The sequence below is a fragment of the Spea bombifrons genome, chromosome 5, assembly GCF_027358695.1.
Source record: "Spea bombifrons isolate aSpeBom1 chromosome 5, aSpeBom1.2.pri, whole genome shotgun sequence".
NCBI classification, from domain to species: domain Eukaryota; kingdom Metazoa; phylum Chordata; class Amphibia; order Anura; family Pelobatidae; genus Spea; species Spea bombifrons.
Genome location: NC_071091.1, coordinates 75635643 through 75652359, shown reverse-complemented (window position 1 = coordinate 75652359; position 16717 = coordinate 75635643). Strand labels below are relative to the sequence as shown.

Here is a 16717-nt window from a genome sequence, read left to right as displayed (position 1 = left end):
TAAAGATGAAGCTAGCTAAAATAAAAGCAGAATAAATATTACCCGGCTTCTTATAAGCTGTGGGGTCCCTGTCTCTGCGGTGTCCCGTGTAGGGAAATTTGTCCCCTTCACAACTCCCTACGCAGTCGAGTATATAGGCCTGGGGCAGCAGGTCCTGAGGGCAGGGGGGGGGTAGCAACCCCCTAGTACAAAATCAAGGGCAGATCGCCCTCTCGGACGGTCAAGCTACCAATGTCCTGCTGCACAACCAACCTTTTTACACAATGACTTCAGTCTAGACTTTTTTTTAAAGTTCCGGGATACGAATCCGACCACCACCCCAAAGGCATATACTGCGTTGTGTGCCCACTATGTAGGAGGTGAGGTAAGGTCCTCACCCTATTGAGAGTGTGCCTTGACGTGGCAGGTGAGCTTAATTATGCTTTGGCCAATTCATATAACCAAAACCTCCCATTTATATTATGTTTATATATTTGTTGCCAACTTTATTAGGGTAAGAAGCGCAGACAGTTTTTTTTTTATATATATATACATCACTGCCCCAAAGTTCAGGTATATAGATTTATTCATTATATGTAATAATACCGTTTAGATTTTATTAGAAAAAAATATGTTTTTGCTCTTATCACTTGTTTTACATGTGCCATTGTATCTACCTGTTTCTTATTCTACCTAGGACCATCAGTTAACCCGAAAGTTTAAAAAAAATGAAAAAGTGGACCAGCAACCTGTGTAGGTTTATTCTATACAATAGGTACATAGCTCAAAAAAAATAGTTAAATCTATAACCAAAAGTATTGTGATACCTGACCATCACACCAACAGGGACTTTATGACATTGCATTCTAAATACATAGACATTAATATGAAGTTACCCCCCCCCCCCCCCCCTTTGCAGCTGTAACAGCTTTCACTCCTGGGAAGGATTTCCACAAGATTTTCGAGGATTTCTGTGGGAATTTTTGCACATTCACCCAGTAGAGCATTTGTGAGGTCAGGCACTGATGTTGGATGAGAAAGCCTGGCTCGCAATCTCTGTTCCAGTTCATCCCAAAGGTGATGGATGGGGTTGAGGTCAGGACTCTGTGCAGCCGGTCAAGCTCTTCCACACCAAACTTATCCAACCATGTTTTTATGGGCCTTGCTTTGTGCACTGGGGCTCAGTCATGCTGGTGGAAGCATAGGATTGGCTAAAATGCCTTGGTAGGTCCACTTCAGCATGAATGTAATGGTCAGGTGTCCCAATACTTTTGCTTTCCACACATGTGCGCAAAGTACTTAACAGATCCCCGCTTGCAACGTTCCCAGAGCTGGAGCTGACTGTAAGTCTAAACAAAGTCTTTGGGACATTTATAAATCCAAAATCTACCTTGTAAATCACATTGATCATGACATGCAGAATCTCTGAGCCCATGCAGTATCTCTGCTCAGATGTGAAGGTCAAGTGTTTTTACAGATCTTTGAACTGACAACCAAATAGACGTATTAAATGCTTGCCAGATGTAATGGGTACATATGACCATACCTGGAAACTTTCTGGCTCAGGCTACCCAGAGCCCCCCTTGCAGGATGCGGGTAGGAGATCACGCTGGTGGTGGGTGGTGGTCTTGCCAATGTCGTGGGACGCGCGCTATTTTTAATAGAGGAGTGGGGCGTGGCGCTCCCGCGTCCCAGGGTTTCCCCTTAGTTACCTGAAGAAGTGGCTCTTCATTGGAGTGTGTGGGTGAAATCCGGAGAACTTCCAGGTATGCATATGACAAATTAAAAACACTTGTGAGAAATTTGATTCAGCACAGAAAGCTGCAGATTTTTTTTCTAAACTGGGCAAGTATGAAAATCAGATCCATTGGGCTGCATGCCAAGTATTGATCCTTCAACCGTGTCTCCACTCGCATTCACTGCAGCAGATAGGAGCCGGTGCCGACAGTCTGCAAAGTCCCCAGTGCTAGTGTACAGGGAGACTTGTAAGCTTATCGCCCTTTGTGCTCAAATGGCGCTTACTCATAAGTTTGACATCTAATATCAGCTTTGTCTGGTATCAACCATTAATGTCTGAAGTCCGGCAGGAAAGGCTACTGTCATTTACAGTAAACACCTGGAAAACAGGAACTAAGGGACACCCATGCAAAACTTTATATAGGATCTCCTGCTTTTAAGCTCCAAGCCACAAAAACCTACTAGCACATGTTGCTAGGTACCCTACTGAAAAAAACGGTGAGGGATTCCCTTTGAATATCACTGGCTCAAATTGTGAGCAAAATTGCACATTTGCACACGATTTCATGTACACTGCTGGCAACCCTGTCTGCAGAGTCACAGCATGTGGGCATGAGTGCATGACACTAGCAACAGAGGTAATATAACTGTTTATACATACATGTACTAGCACTGTGCATATATATATACAGTGAAGTGCAGTGGGTTCATCTGCATGTTTGTGGTTAACAGGTCCCTTCATAAATCAGATTTGTGCAGATTTGACAGCTGGTCCAAAGGGGAAGCTGCCCAAGGCACCCTAAGCAAGAAGAAAGACTTCGTTGCATCCAGTAGAAAAAGGAGACTACCAGACTGCCATCAGGGACCTGCTATTATTTATTGATTTTATAGTGTCATCATATTCTGCATTGCTGTACAACGCCTGCACAAGTATCTTGTTTGTAAAGATTGCAACAACGATGAGACCAGTAACGTGTGTCAAGCAGCAGCCTTTAAACTATATTTAGTGACCATGGGGTACGTAAACATTGCTGAGTTAATAGAGAAAGGCACCTTCCTATAATATGGTAAAAAAGTTTAGGTTATAGCTGAATTTGTTTTTAGTCATTACTGGAAAATAAAACTTAAAATTCTATGACATGATTTTTGTTTTATTGCCATGGGATATTTTACAGTTTCTTATAACAGGATGGTTAAAGGGGCGCATGGGAACCGAACAGAATCCTGCCTCAGTAGGCACTTGATTCAGGCCACCTAGGCAGCTTGGTACTAAGACTGGCCCTAGCAGGTTGTATAAGTAAAGTCTGTCCCACTTTCAAGCTCCTCCTCATAATTTCATCCAACCCTCCTGCGGTACGACAATTCTTGCAGCTGACCCAGCGCTGGGTATATCACATGAAGAGAGACGTATTAATATGATGGCTGGAGTGTCCACTTAAAACATATCCTACTCATGTGATTAAAAAAAAAAAATCATTTATAACCCAGTGTTAAAGATCCGTACATCCGGAACTCACCTTCCTCTCTCAAAGTGACTATTCTTCTGTTCCAGCTCCACAGTAGTTTATACCTCCCAACATTTCAAAATGTGAAAGAGGGACACTTGCAAGCAATTGCACTTTACAATGGCGCGCTTGCATCGCCACTTAAAACACGCTTAATTTTTGTCAGCACAGTCATGCATATTAAAAATAAACACATTGAATTGATTTCTCATGAGGCTCATCCAGGCATACTACTTCCATGATGCTGGCTGAGCATCATGGGAAGTGCAGTTAACAGTAAATTAAGCTGCAGATGTTAGCTGTGAACTACATGATGCTCAGCAAGCCAGGTGTCCACGATGACTATGCATCATGGGAGTTGTAATCCACAACATCATCTGCTGTTTACTGTCAACAGTAAAGCTACGGATGCTAGCTGTGAACTACAATTCCCATGATTCTCAGCCAGCCAGGTGTCCACCATAATGCTGGCTGAGTATCACTGTAAGAGTAGTCCACAGAAGCAGAGATTTTTTTTAGCCTCCCTCCCAGGACCCTTACACTCTTTTATACACCTGCCCATAAACACACATATACGCATACACTGCCCTTACACACGGCTGCTCATACACATGACTGCCCATACACACTGTCTTTACACACATCTGCCCATGCACACATATACACATACATTGCCTTTACACACACCTGCCCGTAAACACACATATACACATACATTGCCCTTACACACCAGCTTACAAATACCTACACTGCTCTTACACACACCTGCCCATGCACATGCACACAAGCTTACACACACACATATACATATAAACTGCCCTTACACCCCTTTCTCCACATCTGTTACCTCTTCCTCCATATCCCCGCGTTCGGCATCATTTGCCAACACATTGTGATTAGGGAATAGTAAAGAAGAGCTCTGAAGTGACAGACCTTGCGCTCCTTAACCCCTTAAGGACAATGGGTGGTCCCTAAACCCATTGAAAACCATGCATTTTGAGCCCTTACATGTACGGGCTTTGTCATTAAGGGGTTAATGTTGAGCTGACTAGAGGGAGACTGTGATCTCCCAACGAGTCATGCAAGCTGCAGCTGCTGATCGGGCAGCTGTGCAACCTCTTGCAGCTGCATCCAAGGTGAGTACCGCTCTCACCTCTGCAAATCGGGACAGAGTCCCAAAATGTGTGCATTATTGTTCATATTAACTGGGTTTATCAGAATCTTATGTGCAGATGTGCAGAAAACTAGAAAATACCTAAGCATTTCAATTCTATTTGTTTCATACTCATATTATGCAATTATCATCTATTCATGCAACACTGGACATCAGGGTTAAAAGTGACTGGCATACATTGATCACTCCACAAAGCAAGGTCGTTTTAGTGCTATCACCGAAGGCTTAACATTCAAAAGGAACTGTGTTCCTGGGCAGGTACACTAGAACTTATCAAAGCTTTGTAGTTTTGATCCTCATTAAAGGGGAAAAGAGTACGTCAGAGGTCATAAGTATGTATTTGGAAAAAGAGGGAAAATTTAGAAATGTGGGGAGATGGAAAGTGAGAACAAGGATGCAGAAGATATGAAGGTTTCTGCACTGGGGTCAAGTAATGTGGATCAGTAGACATGAGTAAGTCTGACAGTAACCTTTGTGGTTATATTTAATGCTAATTAGTGGTTAGAATAACATGTATTTATGAATTGTCGTGTATGTGTAGTTTGCAATATAAACTGTGGCAATGTGGGCCTTTAGCAGATATGTACCATGATAGAAGTGAGGATCATATATTTACAATAGAAATCTGTCAATGCAATAGTTACAACAAGGCAAATGGGAGGTGGTTTATGTTGTAGATCATGTGGATGTAATATTATGGAGGAATTGGGGTGTCCCAACCACTTTTTACTGCTCAGTAATACAACCGTCTGTGAAACCCAGACTTTAAATATTTATATATTGAGAAGTTGGATGAGTGACAACTTCCTTCTCATCAAATGTGGATGGAACATGTCTTATGATTTTTCTCCATATTTTCTTTTCTCATCTCCACTTTTCTCCATACATTCTCTCGAACGTCTTCTCCGTATTCCACCTTTCAGTTTGAACCCTTTTCACCACACACTTTCTACACATAATGAAAATGTTCTCTATCTGCTAGTAAGCATTACGTATCTCTGTGGGGGCAGCCAAAGTGCTACAACCCTACTGAAAGACAGCAGTTGCTCATGATCTGCCTCTTGGGTTCCAGCCCATATTACTCACTATAGGGCACATGCTGTTATCATGGTGTGCTTTTTGACTTCCTAAGCATTGGAAGGCTTGAACAAAAAGAGCCCCATATTGCAGGTACTACCATGCATTCATAAAGACATATTCGGCAAATCCAGATAACATATTTAGTACCGTATTTCTTTGTACTGGAATGAACCTGACATCATGACATAAGACTTGAGTGTGCTCATTGTGTCCACCACCCTGGTTTATTTCACAAATTAGATTTCTACATATTATCTTGTTCAAGGTTTGTAATTAGAAGAACAAACAAGCAGAAGCCATCCTTTTTAAAAGTATTTTATGTTTAAAGTTTTAGCCAACAGTTTACAAAAGTTCAAACTTACCCAATCATTTCTAATATCTGCAGCATCTCCATTGCAAATAGGTAGATAGAGGATTACCTAACATGCTCTGTTTAATATCTATGGTAAGCAGAAAGCAACCCAGACATGAAAGAAACTGATTAGTCATACATGAAAAAAGTTGAGTTTTTTTCTAAAATAAAACACTTTCTTTTCCTTTGGGGAATCTGTTGACATTATGGAATTCTACAGTGAAATAATACAACAAAGAAAACCCTGCACATCTGTTGGAGAAAAAAGAACGCATATGCCACTTGTAAGAAATCCCCAATCACTTCCTTGAGTATACAGACGCACCCTTTAATATTTCAAAGTTCAAAACACCTTTTGAAAAATCAGGTCAGGAAGTAAATAAGGTGTCTAAAAAGAACAAGTAGAGAGTTTATTTTCACAAAGGGTTCTGCTGATTTCTTTCTTGTACTTGCTATCCTAGACACATCAGTTCTCTTTAAAAACTGCAGTCATATTTCCAATGTACTTGGTTTAAAATATGCCTCAGCATTGATTGCTCAGTGTTATCTTTCTTAAACTGTGTTAACAATACACTATAGGATTCTCTAGACAGACATATCGTTGATTAGTTTCTTATTTAAATAAATTGAAATGCTACCCAAGACTGTAATAAGAAGTCCTTTCTGGATGCTTACACCAGAAAGAACACTTTTATAGTTTTTTTATTACTGTTATTTTGTTAATAATAATTAATCATTATTATTTTGTTAATGTTTTTTTTTTTTAGATGTGTTACGCAGTCTTTCTTCTGTAACATGCCTCATGAGAATGGATATTTCAAGCTTGCACTCTCAATGGATTAAAATTCTACATGTGAAACCCAACATAAGAATTTATTTGTTAGTTACAATATGTTAAATAACCTAGTGTGAAATATAACATTGATTTTATTTTAATCACGTGACAGAACTACTAGAGGATCTCTCTAGAATTCTTATATGAAGTAGGTACATGAGAGCTATAGATACAGTATCTCACAAAAGTGAGTACACCCCTCACATTTTTGTAAATATTTTATTAGATCAAGCATGGTGGTGGGAGTGTCATGGTCCGGGTCTGCATGAGTGCTGCCTGCACTGGGGAGCTACAGTTCATTGAGGGAACCATGAATGCCAATGTACTGTGACGTACTGAAGCAAAGCATGACCCCCTCCCTTCAGAGACTGGGCCGCAGGGCAGTATTCCAACATGATAACGACCGCAAACACACCTCCAAGAGGACGACTGCCTTGCTAAAGAAGCTGAGGGTAAAGGCGATGGACTGGTAAAGCATGTCTCCAGACCTAAACCCTATTGAGCATCTGTGGGGCATCCTCAAACCGAAGGTGGGGGAGAGCAAGGTCTCTAATATCCACCAGCTCCATGATGTTGTAATGGAGGAGTGGAAGAGGACTCCAGTGGCAACCTGTGAAGCTCTGGTGAACTCCATGACCAAGAGGGTTAAGGCACTGCTGGAAAATGGTGGCCACACAAAATATTGACACTTTGGGCCCAATTTGGACATTTCCACTCAGGGGTGTACTCAGTTTTGTTGCCAAGGTTTAGACATTAATGGCTGTATGTTGAGTTATTGAGGGGACAGCACACTTACACTGTTATACAGGCTGTACACTCACTACTTGAAGCAGAGTGTAATTTCTTCAATGTTGTCACGTGAAAAGATCTAATAAAATATTTACAAAAAGGTGAGGGGTGTACTCACTTTTGTGAGATACTGTATATCCTTTTGGAGATTTCCATAGGAGGTAATCACTTCATATTGATATTGTAAAAGGGGATACCGACTCATGGTTAAAAACGGCACTGGCACCTCTACCTCCGCCATTCTATCCTCTACTCTCTCCTCCACCTTTTCAAGAAGAAGAGCCTACAGCACCCAAATTCCATCATCTTGTTACTATCATCTGCCCATTTGAAACTGCTTAGGCTGTAGGAATGTATTGCATTTATAGCTTGATGTGGTCAGTGCATTGTGGTAGGAAAAATGGTTCTTGGTTTTGACTGTAAAGTCACAGGTCAAAATGACTGGCCACATAAGGAACACATACATTGACATTGAGGTCTATTCACTAAAAGACTTGTCAGGAGAGTTTACAGAAGGGTTATCGTTTCATCTAAGCATTGCTCCCATAATGCAGATAGGTGACTATTCACTATTGTCAAATACTGTATGTGTTTTTTTAATGTTAGCTTCTATGTTGTGTGTTACATGCAATTACTGGTACATTGCTGGTATGCCGAAATATAAGTATGCTTAGTGAGACTGACTGCATCTAATCTCATGTACTACTGCCACCTTCAGTATTAAAATGTGTTTTGCAAAAGGAACAATATACTCAAGACTTGAAAAAATAAAGACCACATATGTGGTCAAGAATGAAAGAGTCTACAATTGCTAAACTGATAAAGGCCCACAACTCCAGCAGATTTGCCTACCTCTTGGTGCTCACCTGTGACCCTGAATTTGCCAGTGTTCTCTTGTATAGTGCATGCCCTTGCACCTACATAATTGCATTACCCATGGTACCAAAATCAGCAGTGCTTTCATTGTTGACAACTTGTACAGGACAGGACATGGTCTATCAGTATCTCACTTGAGTGGTAAAACCCCCACCTTATGGACATTATTCCTCCCTCTTCTATGGGGTCTTGGAATTGTTGTTCAGTAGGGTCTTTTTTCACTGCATGCTAAAGGTTAGCAGAGGGTAATGATGAGCATCGATGCGTCCGTTGCGTTTATTCATCTTAGTACATGTATTGCTTTTTTTTCTTTCTTATGTATAACCTGTGGATAAAAAATGCAAATTCAAGAATAATTGATAAATACTTCTAGGTATATGAATAAACTATCCACATCTGTATAGTTACTGAATATGTTCCTAGTTTTAACCCATTCTTTACTGAGGGTACTCAGTCCTCCAAAGCCTAGAGCTTTTAGCATGTTTTTATGATATGTTTGTTTAGCTGTGATTCCTCCATTTTTATTGTTACTGTACCCATACAGATAATACATAATTTTTCAAGGACAGATAGGGTTTTCTCTAGATACCACTTTTAGATGTATACAGGGCTGGTCCTAGACCAAGTGGCACCACAGGCATGACTTTCTTATGCCCCCATTCTTTTACATGGCAATATTTTTTTAAGGCTGAGCAGTGTAGAAGCTTGTAGCGTGCACAGCAATTATTTATTATGCAGGGGTAGCTGAGCCAAGTACACACCAAGGCACAGAAAATCATTGCTCTGCCCCCTACACTGTACAGGTTCTTCACTGATCAGTGCTCTGCTCCTACACTGTATAGGCTATTCACTGATCAGTGCTCTGCCCCTACACTGTATAGGCTATTCACTGATCAGTGCTCTGCCCCTACACTGTATAGGCTATTCACTGATCAGTGCTCTGCTCCTGCATGTCACTCTGCGTACCACCTTCCCGGTTCATTCACTCTAGCTCTATATACAAACACATGCACACTCAGCCTTTAACACCTTATACTACCACACATTCTAACACCATACACTGACACTCAAACAATGTACACTCACATACACTAACACTGTACATGAACATTCTGCCCAGCCGAACACTGTATACAGACATCCTCACTCATTCTCTCTGGCACCATACACTAACATTCAACACTAACACTTTGCACCACCAAAACACATGCATTCAAAAACTGTACACTCACACATGCTCATTTTAACACGTAAATTCATACCCAAGGTCTAGCATTGCGCACACACATTGTAGCAATATGCAATGACACTCCCCCATGCACACAATCACTGGCACACAGTCTAGCACCGTACACTGTCACACTTACTATAGCCCTGTATACTGACACGCACTTATTTCAACCCTTGCTCTTACACACAAATCTGGCTTACACTTGTCATTGCAGCCACATGCTTACTTCCCTATAGACAAACTTTCCCTAACACTTTCAAAACACACTCTTTGTAATCTCTCTCATTTTTGTTTATCGCTCTTTTCTCCTTATCTCTACTCCTTATTATCTCCCTCTTTTCCGTTATTGCTCCCATTTCTCATTACCCTTTGTCATTATCATCTCTCCACTTTTCCCCCTCTCCCTTTCTGTCTTATTGACTCTCTTGGTCAACAGCGACGTCTGTCCCTACAGACCTCTGTTTCAGCACTCCCTTGCTCCTGGTGCTTCTCATCAATTGCTAGCACAATTTTATTTGTGATTTGCAGGGGGGTACTTGTGGCATAATGTTGGATCCTCTGCATTACAATAACAGACAGTTTTTCTAGCTATAGATCAGCTGGTGACCTGTTGGTATTTAACAATCTTTTTAAAAAAAACTTTTGATGGATTGGTAGGCAGGCAGCCGCAGTCCCTGCCCCATGCAATGATTGATATCTTTATGATTGCTTCTTTAACCCCTTAAGGACCGGGCTCATTTTTCGTTTTCTACCCTGTGGGACCGAGGCTGTTTTGACACTTTTGTGGTGCTTGTGTTCAGGTGTAATTTTCTCCTCACCCATTTAGTGTACCCACATAAGTTATATATTGTTTTTTTCAGGACAAGATGGGCTTTCTTCAGATACCATTATTTTGATCGTATCATCTTATTTACTATAAAAAAAATAAAAAAAACATGGTGAAAAATTGAAAAAAAAGACATTTTATGACTTTTATTTGAAAAATATTTTACTCACCTAAAAAAGCAAGTAAAAAAACTAGCTAAATAGATTCTACTACTTGTCCTGAGTTTAGAGATACCCAATGTTTTTATGTTTTTTTGCTGTTTTTTGTACGTTATAGGGCAATAAGTACAAGCAGCGTTTTATGATTTCCAAATCTTTTTTAACAAATCTGGTCAGTCTGCCTCCATCTCCTCTTTGGAACATCTTTGAAGCTGGTTAACTCAATTTAACCCATTCAAACCATATATTTTTGAAAACTAGACACCCCAGGGTATTCCAAATGCTGTAATTTTAACCCTTTCCATGCACCAATTATACAACTACACTTTGTCAAACTTTGTAATAGTAATTTTTTTTATTTTTTTTTCCACACAAATTGTACTTTAGTTATAGATATACAGGTTCTGGTATATGCCACTGTCTAACAACACCCCAATGTGTGTTCAGGAACATCTCCTGAGTACAGCGATACCCCACATGCATGGGTTTGTCAGATTGTTTGGCTGGTAAAAGGCTACTTTTGGGGCATGCGTAATTCAGGTGGTCATTTGGTCATTCTGCCTCCATCTCCTCTTTGGAATATCTTTGAAGCCGGTTAACTAAATTTAACCCATTCAAACCATATATTTTGGAAAACTAGACACCCCAGGGTATTCCGAATGCTGTTATTTTAACCCTTTCCATGCACCAATTATAGAACTACACTTTGTCAAACTTTGTAATAGTAATTTTTTTCACACAAATTGTACTTTAGTTATAGATATACAGGTTCTGGTATATGTCACTGTCAAACAACCCCCCAATATGTGTTCAGGAACATCTCCTGAGTGCAGTGATACCCGACATGCATGGGTTTGTCGGGTTGTTTCAGATTTAAAATGCCACATTTGGGAAGTGCGCTTTTTTTCTCCATTTTGGTCAGTCTGTACCTATGCCCTATCTGTGAGCTAGGCCACTCCAATTTACCCCATCAGCAATTTTTTTATATATTAGACACCCCTTGGGTATTTGAAGTGCTTTTATTTTAACTCTTTGAGATTTTTGAGAAATTTTAGCACTTGCTCAAAATAATAAACTTTATTTTTTATTTTTTTTTATTTTTTTAATACTTTTTTTATATTTTTTTTTACACATTTTGCTGGTACTGGATGGTTCATCTAGTGACATCACTGCATAATTATTTTTAAATGTTAGCACATTTTTTTTTTTTTTTTTTAATTTTTTTTTTTTTTTTTTGAATATTTTACTAATCACATAGTGATTAGAAAGCTGGGCTCCATTGACTTGTATGGTTGAATGCAGTACCTGTATTCAACCAGCAAGTGGAGCCAGTTCTCTAGAGGGTCTGGAGACCCTCTAGCGAACTTTTTAGTCTCTCTTGTTTTATTTCCCGGGCCGCCGCCATCTTACTTGATGGCGAAGATCACCGGCAGCTGCGGCTGTGACCGCTCTCCGGAGCGGTCACAGCCCACCTAAAGGTAAGTGTTTGGTGTCGCTGGATGCCTCCTGATCGAGGCATTCCAGCGACACCATTTAAGTTTAGGAGGCGATCGTTGATCGCCTCCTAAACGCTTTTAAAACGGGCGTCCGCCGCCATACAATGTATGGCGGCTGTTGACGCCCCGGGGAGGGGCCAGACATGGCCCCCGATGCCGATCTCGGCCTTGCTGAATGCCTCGACATCGAGGCATTGCAGCAAGGCCGTTTAAGCGAAGAAAGTGATCCTTGATCACTTTCTAAGCTTATTTAACTTTTTGACGGTTCAGGACCGTCAAAGGTCATTTAGTGACCTTCTTGTCATGACGGTCCTGAACCGGCAAAGGTCGCGAAGGGGTTAATCATGGTATTTCAGGTCACTTTCTGGCACATGTTTTCATGATGTCATTGGAACTTCACGAAGGATATAAGGATTTAAAAAAAAAAATCTTTCAGAATATAAAAATCATTACAAAATTAATGCTTCCATATGTCCTCAAGATGTCCAGGGACCAAAACTAAGAGAATGGACACTAGGTAGAAAAAGAGAACCACTTTTAGTAAGTTAATTTATAAATGACATGCAATCATAATAGCAGGGATCGACAAATTTGCAAAACACACTAAATGTACACTATATTATACATACACTGACTCTAGAACTATACCTATACACACAAACACACCGACTGACTGAGTAGCAGGTACTGCATGTTTCTAGGAACCTGAGGAAAGATCCAGCCCACCCCTCCCTCTCTATAGAAGGACAAAGAGGGAGCTCGAGTGCAGATAAAAAGTAATAATAAAGATGTTTTATATTCTTGTCTCTGTGTGCCCTTACCTGGCTGGTAGTCCGCACAGTCCTGCAGAGGTGCTATGTGTGCTGTGAGTGCGTACTGGGAAGTGTTTTGCGTGTCTCCTGCATGATACACATAACATCCCCACACAATGGCAGTCAAAAATAGGAAGAAATGATTATGTTTTCAATTGCACTAATGTGTCTATAAACACTATAACAAATTAAAAATAAAATCTTATTGACGATTATTGCAACCACCTGGGATCCCACTAGAAACAGCCTCAAGCGGCAAGCCATCATAGCCAATCACAGCATGAGTAGTAGACACACTCACCGGGCACATCAATCATATATATGATCATATATATTTTATATAGCAATCACACTCCTATCATGCAGAAGCAGCCAATACATTCTTAAGCCTGGCTAGCTGTCCCCCTTTTGTATTGATGCTGCCAGCAGTATGGAGTCTGCACATCACTTACAGTCTCCCTGTGCCATGCCCCCCCCCCCTTACACATCCATGGTATCACACACTCATTCATTCGGTCATTCACGCATACGCGTTCATATTCCCTCCCCCACCCACTTACCTGAAGTGCAGATCTCGGTTTTGCTCGTATACTTATGCAGGGGCCACTGCTTTCCTTTGCGTTGCTCGCACTCTGTGTGAACAACTTCTCTTGCCCCTCCCAGGGGAAGCGGGAACTGAGCAGTCATGTGAGGGGACGTACATTCACGTGACTCTGCTGGGTTCCTGCTTCCTCTGGCCGGAACAAGAGATGGCGCTCGCACAGTGTGTCCGAGCCACCCACAGGTAAGTCCGCCCCTGCAGACGATTATTTTCTGCCATTTTTTTCTCTGCATTTTGCCAATAATGACATTTTTGGCCACCAATATATCGGTGCATCCCTAATCGCCATTCACAGTTACCCGAAACGGCAGATCTCTGGAGACTTCAGGTTCCTCCTCAGTCACACACGTCGATGACATGATGGTTTTTGCTCAGACGCGCAACCAGGCAGAAAAACAACACAATTAGTGCAATTACAAGTCCGGTTATTTGCAATGAGCAAGTTTCACACACTTTGGCAGTTGTGTCTGTTAGGTATTGGCTTGTATTCTGGTAGCAAAACTTGTGGGACACAAATAAATGCCATTACCTTTAAAACCACTTGACAGCCTGTGGATGTCTCAGATTGTGCAGTAGCAGTACCGGTCCATTACAGGGTGTGAAACTGCACTTCATTTGTTGAAAAGAAAAAACAGGCAGAGATTAAAAGGCATTCATTTGTGTGCACCCAATATCCTGCACACGTAGACACATTATTGCAAATAAAAACATAATTTCTTCCCAATTTTGACTGGCATTGTGTGTTATGTGTATCATGCAGCAGCCACGCAAAAGTCTTTCAGGACTTTGCATGACTGTGCGGACTACCAGCCAGGTGATGGCACACAAAGACAAGAATATAAGGGACATACTAAAACGAATGACAAAATGGAATGCCCATAGACTATAATGGGGAGGAATGCCCATAGACTATAATGGGGAGGAATGCCCATAGACTATAATGGGGAGGAATGCCCATAGACTATAATGGAAGGTAAAAGAATAATTGATTTTGAATTTAAAACATATCATTTAGATCTTTGGCACACATTCTCCCCTAGCACAGACACAGGATCTAAAACTCAGATTATGTGGGATTATAGTTGTTTTCTATGGAATGACAGGTGAATGACAGTTTTGAGTGAATGCCCATAGGATATAATGGGAGAAAAATTAAACTTGTTTTTAGAGAAGACCCTCTGACATATCTTATAGATCTTTGTCATGTATACTCCCCTAGTACAGTTATAGGTTCTAAACCTCATATTATGTGGCATTATAGCTGTTTTCTATGGAATGACAGGTGAATGACAGTTTTGAGTGAATGCCCATAGGATATAATGGGAGAAAAATTAAACTTGTTTTTTAGAGAAAACCCTCTGAAATATCATATAGAACGTTGGCACATATACTCCCCTAGTACACACACGGGATCTAGAACTCATACTATGTGGCATTATAGCTGTTCTCTATGGAATGACAGGTGAATGACAGTTTTGAGTGAATGCCCATAGGATATAATGGGAGAAAAATTAAACTTGTTTTTTAGAGAAAACCCTCTGAAATATCATATAGAACGTTGGCACATATACTCCCCTAGTACACACACGGGATCTAGAACTCATACTATGTGGCATTATAGCTGTTGTCTATGGAATGACAGGTTAATGACAGTTTTGAGTGAATGCCCATAGGATCTAATGGGAGACAAATTAAACTTGTTTTTTAGAGCAAACCATCTGACATATCCTATAGATCTTTGGCACACATGCTCCCCTAGTACACACACAGGATCCCAAACTCAGATTTTGAGGGATTGTAGCTGTTTTCTATGGAATGACAGGTGAATGACAGTATTGAGTGAATGCCCGTAGGATAGAATGGGAGAAAAATGTAACTTGTTTTGCAGAGAAAACCATCAGACATATGATGTAGATCTTTGGAACACATACTCCCCTGTTACAGACACATGATCTAAGTGTCAGATTAGGTGGAATTATGGCTGTGAATTATGACAGTTGAATGACAGTGTTGAGGGAATGCCCATAGGATATAATGGGAGAAAAAACAAACCTGTTTTTCAGAGAAATAGATAGATTTTTGTCATGTATACTCCCCTAGTACAGTTATAGGTTCTAAAACTCAGATTATGTGGGATTATAGCGGTTTTCTAGGGAATGGCAGGTGAATTACAGAATTGACTGAATGCCCATAGGATATAATGGGAGAAAAATCAAACAGTTTTTTCTGCAATAAAACCATCTGACATATCATATAGATCTTTGTCATTTTGAACACTGGTGACACTTGTATTATGTTGGCAGTTTTAAGGTGCTTTGTAAAAGGCATGCTGCATGATACCATTGGCAACAGAGGCAGCATAAAACCATGCAATCAGAGGGAGAAAATGTTCCTGGGCATGCATCCTCTGTACATGTGGACCATCTGCTACTCTCGTTTTGGAGAAGAGATGACAGATATGTAACCAATGGTCTTTCAAAGACAGCGACATGCATGTTCATTTTCAGAAGTGCTTTGTGCTTCTTACTATATGAACCACTGCTCCATTTTTTCCTGTTCTGCATTTTCCATTTGCACTCTTTGTGTTGTGCTATGTTAACAGTAGGGCTGAAACAACTAATCGATAAAATCGATAATAATCGATAATGAAAATCGTCGATTTTTATCGATTATAAAAAGAGGTTTTAGTCAGAGCAAATGCTCTGAAAAACTCCTCTCCTTATATAATCCGACCTCAAATAGAGATCGGATTATAACACTAGAATCCAGATCCCCGCAACGCTGCAGGGGACCTGGATTCCCCTCACTGTCGGACGGTGGGTGTCCGTGCGATACGCACAGACAACTTCCGCATCTCCCCTCCACTTCCATACACCCCTCTGACTCCTCTCCCCTCCCATACACCGCTCTGCCTCTCTACCGACTCCCTGGTGTTTTGTGAACCTCCGTTGCTGACAGGCACTTTCACTGCAGCTTCACAGAAGCCTCAGCGTAAGTGAATGGCAGTAACAGAGGCTGTCTGTGCACATCGTGCAGACCCCCACGGCTGACAGAGAATCGAGGTCTCCTGCAGAGAATCTGTTATTTTGTTGAATTGAGTCCTCGCACAAGTATCCATATTGAATGCGAGTTGCCACAGATCTGACCATTTTTCCAGTTTACCTAAATCATTTGCCATTTGGCTTTTTCCTCCGGGAACATCAACCCTGTTGCAAATGTTTGTGTCGTCAGCAAATAGACATACCTTTTCATCAAGACCATCTGCA

General features: G+C 40.9%; 1 long non-coding RNA gene across 1 annotated transcript; it reads right to left on the bottom strand.

Annotated features, from left to right (window-relative positions):
* Positions 1 to 12503: 12503 nt before the first annotated feature.
* Positions 12504 to 13504, bottom strand: LOC128496715 (uncharacterized). The gene is made up of 3 exons (XR_008354253.1): positions 13411 to 13504; positions 12860 to 12937; positions 12504 to 12551 (listed from the first exon to the last, which is right to left on the bottom strand). It is a non-coding gene; the product is annotated as an uncharacterized LOC128496715 (long non-coding RNA).
* Positions 13505 to 16717: the final 3213 nt, after the last annotated feature.